The 8,872-nt window shown below is 40.1% G+C and overlaps 1 protein-coding gene across 1 annotated transcript in view; it reads left to right on the forward strand.

Annotated features, from left to right (window-relative positions):
• The window catches only part of ATP10D (ATPase phospholipid transporting 10D (putative)), a 129,870-nt gene that overhangs the window by 8,679 nt on the left and 112,319 nt on the right, over positions 1–8,872 (forward strand). The gene's annotated exons all lie outside the window — the stretch shown is intronic.

Raw genomic sequence — 8,872 nt, forward strand, 5'->3', positions numbered from 1 at the left:
CATGGCAGCCCAGCTCCAGGTTGAGCTGTTGTTCAGCATCTTAGCTGTGGAGGGCAGTGTCACTGGCCCTCATATGTGGGATCCGAACCGGTGCCCTCTGGCATCCTAAGCGAGTTCTTAACCATCGCGCCACTCGGCCGGCCCTCTGTAAGAATTCTTATAGAAGCCCTATACCAATGACAGCAAATGGATTTTATGCAAACAGTCATAACCCATTGAGGGACCAGATGAAGGACTACTCAGAGCCTAACAGGCCTGTATAGCATACCGCACATCACTCGTTCCCCCTTCAAGGAAAGAAACATCACAAAATTTAACATTGTAAAAAGATTCATTACCAGGCTCCTTTGATAATGAACTTCTCTAGGGCATTTGAAATAAAATTTGATTTATGGAACACCAACAAACATAAATGTTAAGAAACATTTCGGTAAACAGAGAAATAAATATTTGTCTTGCTCTACTCTCACTGTGGGTTCAGTAAGTGTGTCTCCTAGATGACAGATGGTCCAAATTCGTCTCCACATTAAACATTATACCCTGGGTAGACTCAAGCAATAACAGTGTTCAGAGGAATAGCCAACGCCAGCATGTACCTGCAGGAGTGGCTTTAGGCACAGCAGGCGGCTAGCCAGCTTTCTTTTCTGCTTCTCAATTTTGCTTGTCAGATAGACAAAGGCAATTGTTAGAATATTTTCTAGATTCTTCCCTCCAGGTCTCAACTAACATTTCAGCAAAAGCCCCAAACTTCCAGTTGGGAGCTTATTGATGGGACAAGATAATGTGGGCCAGGACCAAGCCTGTGAGAACGGGAAAAACCTGCCTCCCGTTGCCATTTAGTTTTGGAAGCATTTGTTTACATATTTGAGTCCCTTCCATTCCAAAAGGCCTTTGTTTGGTCGAGCTTGGCACTCCGTGCTCTCTTTTTAAGTCTATTTTATTATTTGCTTGTAGGGGCTTTATTTGCTTGTAGGGGCTTTCACAACTGTCTTGGCCAACCTTGGGAGAGTGTATTCCAAATTATAATCTCAACCTCGAAGAGAAAAGAAGATACTGACTTTGTTTTAATTTTTAATGTATATTAACAGTTTGAAAGCAACCCATATACCCACCTGTGATGGTTAATTTTATGTGTCAGCTTGGTTGGCCACAGTACGCAGATAGTTGATCAAACACTATTCTGGATGTTTCTGTAAAGGTCATTTTTTAGGCGAGATTAACTTAAATCAACCTCCATAATGTGGGTGGGCTCATCCAATACCTTGGGAGCCTTAATCGAAAAAGACTAACCTCCAAAAGGAGAATTCAGTCAGCGGACTGCCTTTAGTCGCAAACTACAACGTCCGCTCTTCCCTGGGTCTCCAGCCTGTTGGCCCACCCTGCAGGTTTTGCATTTGCCAGTCCCCACAATCCGGTGAGCCAATTCCTTAAAATCTCTCAATCCCTCTCTCTTTCTCTCTCTCTTTATTTATATACATGGTATTGGTTCTGTTTCTCTGGAAAATCTTAATACACCACCATCGAGCTTAGGAAATAACAGAACATCCTCATCACCTTTGAGGTCCGCTGTGTGCCCCTCCCTGGTCATGTTGACTTTCTATTGTGACTTTTCCTGGTTAATAGAGATAACTCCATCAGCAAAATCACTCAAGAGATTTAGCACTTCACCCTGTAGATGGCAGGAATGTCACTACATTCAGCATGGAAACTTGCACGAGGCTTAATGCAACACCTAAATTAATGGAAGACTGTCTCTTCCTATCACCAGTGAAATCATGTATTATCTGTCAGACCAAAAATAGAGCAGCTGGGGTTCTGCTCGTCAGCCTGCTCAGGTCAGGCTCTTCTGAAAAGCTCAGGACCCCCAGCCTGACCCCATTACTGCAGAACAATAACATTTCTGCAAATTGTGGAGTGGAGCTCAGTTCCTCCTCATTTTCCTTATAAGGGGAGCATTTGACCTTGCAAAGACTCTGACATATTAAATAATTTATACCCATCCAGTGAGGGTTTTTTGTTTGCTTTCTTTACTCCTGTATTCCTTGTACCCGGAATGGTACCTGCCACATATTAGGTGCGCCATTAATTCTGTGAAATGAGTAAGTGACTGAATAAGCAGAGATATAGGGCGTTCTGGGTGCAGGAGTTGAAACGGAAGACTTGATTCACTTTGCTCCAATTTTTTTTGGTGATTGTGGATTGACTTCTAATCCGTGTATCTCAAATTCTTCCTGCCTTCTAAAGCCACTTTACCCTTTAAATTTTAAATAAAACAGCCAGCACTCCCTCTTATTTGCAAGATTCCTAGAGAAAGGGTGGCTGATCATCTCTCGCCCTGAATTTGTGCTCTCCTGGAATTTGCAATCCCAGCTGGTCACATGGCCTCCAAGTTTGCAATCCCTGGACACCTTCCCTCAGGCAGACATTCCGGTCCAATTCCCCAAACTTTAATAATAGAGGCCAGTAGGCATGAAAGATTTTTATTAATGGCTGGAGAACAGTACAACATGCAGATTTTCGTCATTTTTTATGTCTTGAAAAGTTACCATAGAAAATGATAATATTTGTACACCCCAATGAGGTAAACTAATTGGTCTATATGGGGCTGGCGAAAAATAACTCTCCAAGTAATCCACAAAAGAAACGGTTTATTCCGGAAAAGAAAAAGAAGCAAGACCACCACCGCAGTGCGGAAAGCACACCTCCTGCACGGAGCTCCTACCTACCGGAAGCCCACATGGAGGCAGAAGAAAAGACCTTGGTTTCAAGATGACTCATCCTTTTATTATGATCCCACTCCCAGAATTACTATAAGGATGATTGGGAAGTCAGCATTATAGAGTTAACAAGGGCCCAGCCCCACCCATAGTCCTCCCAACTCTATGGTTAAGCATCTTAAGATGCCAGTTCACTTTATCAGGGCTTGGCATAAAATTTCATTGCATTTTCTTTATATAACAGAATTTTAATAAATTTTAAAATTTAAAGTATTGAGGAAGATGTTAAAAACTATGATTTTACATAAAATTTCCTCATAAAGTATTTAAATATTTGTATTGAGTATCTTTTGCTTGTTTTGATGAATATTTTTTTCTCATATAATTTTTTATTGAGATATAATTTATGTACCATAAAGTTCATTCCTTTAAGGTCAACACCCCCTTAAGTGATTTTAGAAGAGCTGTACAACCTTATCGCTAGCTTTTTCAGAACATTTTTATCACCCCAAATAGAAATCTTGCACCCATTGTCCACTCTCTCCCCAGTTCCTGACAACCACTATTCTACTTCTGTCTTTATGGATTTACCTATTCTGGAATTGTACAATACATGGACTGTTGGCGTCTAGTCTCTTTCCATGGTCATTTTTATATGAAATGTGATGTTTGAAATGGCTACCTTAAATTTTGGATAAATATAGTGATTTCCTCAAATTCTTAATAATTGCCATCAATGAGAAACTATTTTTGCAACTTGACCAGAATTTGCAAGAGTTGAAATTATATTTAAAGATTCTAATAGCCCTTTCTTTAATTAGATGAACCATAGAAAATTGCTATTTTTGGATGTCAAAACTGGTTGAATACTGGCAATGGCATATGGTTCAACCTAGTAGTCCGCTGAGTATTGTAATATTGAGATTCTTTGTCATAGTGTAAATGGATTTTGGATCTAATTCAATTTTTCATGTCAAGCTCTAACTTGCAGAACATTTATGTTAAGATACAACAGTCCTGATATCGTGCTAAGGTCCGGCTGCTTGCCACTTGCAAAAGTTAAAAATTGAGAGACATGGTTGGCGGAAAGAAAAGCAGGTTATTCAGAATGTCGGCATTCTAAATAAACCTACTTTTCTTTCCACCAGTCTCGCCTGTCGAGTTTTGGCTTTTGAGCAGTGAGCAGCCTGACCTTTTGCAGGGTAACAGTCCCCCACAGCCGGAAATGGAGAGAAGTATCCAAGATGTGTGAAAAGGGAGAACTAGGACCAGACCTGGGACTGTGCTTGCTTAGCCTCCTCACCAAGGCCCAACAGACATTCTCTCAGGCCAGTCAATGTGTTCTTTGGAAACCTGGAACACAGACCCCCTCATCAGCTCCATGGGTTCCTTGTGGGTGATAAGCTTCAATGCAGCAGCCCCAGGGGCCGAGATATTGTTATCTTGCAGAACACCCATAGCCTGTTGTTTAGAGAGCTCTGATTTGTAAGACATGCAGCACCACAGAAAAAGAAAGCTTAAAAGCGAATATTAGACATCACTTTCTTAAAGTCTCTTGGCCATACTGAAACCAGAGGGCAACCGAATCCAGAGCTCATGCTGCCTGATCTGCTCAGCCAATAGACCCACACAGGATAAGGAAAAGTGAAGCCAGTCGGCATGGGGGCAGGGCATCCTGGAGGCATTCTCAGCTCAAGCCGCAGGTCTCATATTACAGGGGTCCCAGCTGGGCTCCTGCTTCAATACCTGCACTTGGAATTGGTCATTGGTCCTGTTCCACATCTAGCCCAAGATTATATGTCATTCCTTAGAGGCTGGGTCCCATCTCTTGAGGTAGAGCCTGTCTTCTCACTTTTTCAAAGCCCCTGTCTTATTAACGTTTTTCATCATATTACAAACAAGACCAAGAAGGGGTTGATGCACACATATCTAGAGCTCTGAGATCAGTTCGAATCTCTGCCATTATAGAGCTTCCCTTTCTGATATTCTGTGTAATCACTGCATTTCAAGGGTTTTTATAAGATTAAAAAGCAAACTTCTTCCATATGAAAGAAAGTGAATCAGTTGATTTAAAAGAAAGGAAATGTAATTCTTCTTTTTAAGAGATGCACACACATAAAATTAAGGCCAAGTTTACAACTGGTAATAATGATGTTGATATATTCTTGTTGCTTCTAAAAAATATATAGAATTTCTACTCTCAACAAGACAGTTGTAGTCATAGCATCGTTTTACCTTACCCCAATAAAAGTCACTTAATACTCACCTTCCTAATTCATTGAAAGTTATGCTGAATAGTCCACAATAGAATGTGGGTCCTCAGGTCTGTCACCTATAAGCTGTGCCATCTTAGGTAGGTTTCTTTATCTCTGCATGCCAAATTTCTCATTTGTAAATAAACACTGAACGCAGGGCTAGTAAGAGGATTAAATGAGGTAATAGATGTAAACTGTTGTGGCTGCTTGCTTGCAGGTCGTGAAGGAATTCACGAGTCAGAAATATAGAAGGAAGATTTATTAAAGTAACAGAAGGGTCAGCTGGGCAGAGTCTGCTGCAAACTACTGCATCGAGTGTCTGATCTCAAGCTTTATACAGAGGGTACCAAAAAAATGTGTACACTTTTTAAGAAAGGAAGAAAACTTAGAAGTGTAATACTCAATATATACCGATAGCAAAAGATGACTACAAGTCACGTTTGACTTCTGCAACTACAAGAGGTGTTCGAAGTGTTTACCATCAGTGACCAGATACTTATGATTATGGTGAACTACTGCTTGAGCAACGTTGACCAAAGTATCCACTTGTATACCTTTTTTTGGCACCGCGGGTATTTTCTAACCAGGATGTAAATTGCTTTGGCTTGTAGTGGAATTTTCTATTGAGTTTGGGCTTTGTCTGTTGTGGTGGGGAAGAAGGGGGAAGGTGCAGTTAAGCTGGTCATCACAATCTTTGCATATGTTATGTATTTAAGTTGGAACTAGGAGTGGATCTCCTAGAGATGCAGAACCTCTCACAAGCCACAGGGCCAGCACTGGACCTAAGTAAATAGAAACATTGACACTGGCATGCATGGTAAATGTACAGGAAGCAGAATAAAGAAAAGGAAGCTTTCAAAAAGTCCCAAGCTAAATTAATAACACACTTGTTAATTCGAATTAAACCAGAGATCCAAATCTCTAAATAGAAGATTCAGTGCCACCGTTACAATCCCCCCTGTCTCATCATAAACTGCTTAGAAGAGTGCCTAACATACAAATGTTTTATTAGTGCTCAGTAAATATTAAGGAAAGAAGAAAGAGAGAGAATAAAGTGATGATGTTATTAAAATCAGGCCTCATCTACGAGTAATAAGCCCTTATCGCTTGAGGTGTTGACCTCTCTTTTTTGGTCCAAAAGTTAGTCAGAAAGCTCATCCTGGGAAATATCAGCTGTGCTTGAGTCACATTCTGTTAATAAGTACAGAGAAAAAAGGTGTTTGATTATGAATCATGAAAAATCAGCTTTTGTGTCACTTTTGGAAACACTGGGTAGATGTAAAATATTTTGAGGCAAACAAGCAATTGTCTTACGTGTTACATGTTAAAGCAGTGGCCTGAAAAAAAGAATATATTTCCCTTTCACATATAACTGGATAAGAAATATCATTGGTCATAGGAAGAATCATGCTTACTGTTTTATAAAAGTAGTTTTTGATAAATTCTGCTGCTATGCTAATTATCTTCGCGTATGTTTAAGACAAGAGAGGAAAAAATAGAAGTCAGTGAATTGATAACTATCACATATTAAGCACTATTATTTGCTTTACAGCCATAAGCACTTTAGCTGCATGGCTTGATGTAATCTTAATAACACTGAGGCAGATATTATTGGATTCATTTTACCTATAGGGCTAGAGATGATACCAAAGATTATATATCTAAAAATTCGCAGAGCTCAGATTTAAAGCCAGATCAAACCTAGGTACCTGGCTACTTATACCATGTGTCCTGACAGTTATGAAGCTATTAGTGTTGAATACTAATTACAAACAAATTTTCAGTTGGAAAAGATGAAGTTTCTTTACATCTATATGATATACTTTGAATATTATTTTTTTTAAACTTAATTAGGAGACAGTTACATAAAAATTGAATACATTTCTGAAATTACAAGAAAGTAAACATACTTTAAGTTTGGCAATGACTGTATGGATTAATCAAAGATTTTGCGATTTTTTTTTACAAAATGAAAATAACCTTTCAGAAAAGTTAGATATTAGAGGAATATTTGCAAAAGAACAAACTGAATCCCACTTCAATGGTGGTTATTTGCAATGACATTCATAAGTATTTTAAAAATTTGACTAAATATATTTAAATCATAAATGGGATGCATACTCCTTTTGTTCAAATGATACAGACACAAATAGAAAGCTAGTAATAGCCCCTCACTCTTCTAGCCTCCCTCACTGAGTAAACAATTTTAATGTATTACCAGATATTTTCTACATTTATATTAAAATATACAAATATATAAAGAATATATATAAGGATAAGTTGTATTTCAAAATGTTTCACGTTATTCCCCTACTGCATTTTTTTATATATATTTTTAAATACAATGTAGATGTTCCTCTAAGGCAGTAATTTAAATCTTAGCCAGTGATTCTTGCTTGCTACAGATTGGAATCGCTTGTGAGTTTAAAAAAATTGCCAGAGCCCCACCCCCAGAGATTCCAATTTAATTGCTCTGGGTGGGGCCTTGACATCAAACTTCCCTGTTGACTCTGATGTGTAGAAAGTTAAAACCACTGATTTAAGCAACCCATACAGGCTACAAATACCAGTCCCCTGTCTGAATTTTCCTGGTGTGTATCCTCCCAGGAAGACCCTCCAACTGGGATGACAGCATCAGTGCTGATTGGGGAAACTGTGGGAGGCCCACTTAAATTGTAAACCTCCTCAAGAAGATTGGCTTGATAGGAAATTTGTTTTATTTTATATCAGGTTAGGGACAGTCACATGACTGCCAAAAGTACTACCGGGGCCAGGAATTTCAGAGGCCACATAAAATGACAGTCTGCTCTCTTAGGCTGAATTTATTCCCTGAGTTTACTAAACTCTCAAGTTTTGCCTTTACCTGCAAAGGTTTCCTGAATTGGCCATCACAGGAAGACACACCCAGAACTTGTCTCTCCCTGTCTGGGAGAGGCACCTTCTCACTGGGTGAAGAAACTTGTTTGGCCTCTCCAGCCTGGTCTGGAGGAGTTTGCAAGTGAGCTCCATGTGTCTGTCTCGATGGGCCCTTCATTCACAGTGAAACATTTGTACCATCACTTAATTTTCTTCACTCTCACTACATATTTGAGAAACTGGAAGATAGAGGTACAAAACAGGAGCGTTGTGGAAGTTTTTGCTCCTTGTTTTATTTTTTTTCAGTGGTATAAAACAATTGGCAGCCAGTGATGATTAAGTTTGGGCCTGAATTATTGTCACCATTGGCTGTGCCTTCACTAACTGCCGGTTCCCTTTCTCAAAGCACTTAGTTTCTCAGAAGTTTTGAGAGACCCTACAGGATGTTGGAATGTATTTAGGAGTGAAAAAATATATACTTTTTAAAAAGCCGTGAGTTTTAAACTAACAGAGCCTGGCAGGTGTATGGACAAAGCCACATGTACTGAGTAAGGGAGGGAACAAAAAGAGTGACAAAACAGACCAAGTCAGAATTGTGGTATTTTTCTAGTTATAAAACAATAACATTGGATGTTTAGATTTGATCCCTTTACATTCCAAAAAAAAAAAAAATTGCCCCGTGTTTCAAAGTCTTAGTAAATGGTGAACTGTTAAACAGAATTTCAGCAAAACAAGAATGAACCGAACTGTCAAATGCAGGCAGTGATGTGCAAGTCAGAGGTGGAACTTGATAGGCTCTGGGCCACTGGACTCCTGCGCCGGGCAGACGGGCAGACGGGCAGACAGGCAGCTGTGTCCAGCAGCTGGAGCCCTGCAGCCTGCAGTGCCCAGTTCCCCACCAACGTCACCGGAGGCGGGGCGGCGGGCCATTGGCTGTTCGCAGAACCTCGGCTGCTGCGGAGCCGGGAGAGCGAAAGGGAGGTGGAAAGGGAAGACGAGGTCTCGGGCTCTGCCGTGGCAGCTGAGATTGGGAGCCGTCTGAGA

Source organism: Hipposideros armiger, unplaced genomic scaffold (genome assembly GCF_001890085.2).
Source record: "Hipposideros armiger isolate ML-2016 unplaced genomic scaffold, ASM189008v1 scaffold_452, whole genome shotgun sequence".
In the NCBI taxonomy this organism is placed as follows: Eukaryota; Metazoa; Chordata; class Mammalia; order Chiroptera; family Hipposideridae; genus Hipposideros; species Hipposideros armiger.